Here is a 957-nt window from a genome sequence, read left to right as displayed (position 1 = left end):
ATATATATATATATATATATATATATATATATATATATATATATGCATATGTAGGCACAGAATGTCACAAAATGTGTACAACAAAAAAGTATGAAACACAAGTGCATGAACATAAAGTATTCTTTCAAACAATGAAAGACACAAATGGAAAACAAGACAAACAACATAAAGAACGACCCTTCATCAGTTGTTGGCCATTTTTCTAGTCTCGTATTTCGAGCATTTAACAACAATATATGGTTTTGATAAAACAGTTGCTCCCACAAAGCAAATTAAATAAAATTTGGAACTTTGTGGAGGGTTAAAATAGGTAACACAAACAGGACCATGAAAAGAAACAGAAAGGGCTGCTAAGCCTAAACGAGGTTGTGGTGGTGAACGCATAAATGAAGCTAGGACAGGAGTCAAACAAAAACACGTCTACCTTGTTCCAGCTACAATGGAGAGAAAGAAAGAAAGATGGCCAATGGTCATATGGGAGACATGAGCAAGGGAGGAGCAGGAGTGAGGGAGAGAGAGTAACAGAAAGAGAGACAAAAAGAGAGAAAAATGAAAGAGTAAAAAGACCATATAGAGTGCGCATCAGAATTATTAAGATAAAACTTACTTGGAAGAGGATGCGTGGCATTCAATCATAATAATTTAAATAATATATATATATATATGCGAGTAAAAATAAATACCAAAAAAGGGGTTTTGTATGATTGTGTATAGAGGAATATATTATTTTGTTTAAAAGAGTTCCAACACTGTCTGTTTTTTATGTTTTATTTATATTCCTGCAAAACCAATGTGGGATATAGAATATGGAATATACAATATATAATATATTATATACAATAAATAATATAAAATAAAAATGGATGGTACTATGAAATAAAGTATTGAATGTCTTATTGAATATATGGAATATGTCTTATTGAATAGATGAAATATTGAGTGTTCAATATAAAGGAT

This window comes from Octopus bimaculoides, chromosome 16 (genome assembly GCF_001194135.2).
Source record: "Octopus bimaculoides isolate UCB-OBI-ISO-001 chromosome 16, ASM119413v2, whole genome shotgun sequence".
Classification (NCBI taxonomy): Eukaryota; Metazoa; Mollusca; class Cephalopoda; order Octopoda; family Octopodidae; genus Octopus; species Octopus bimaculoides.
This window is presented reverse-complemented; position numbering follows the sequence as displayed.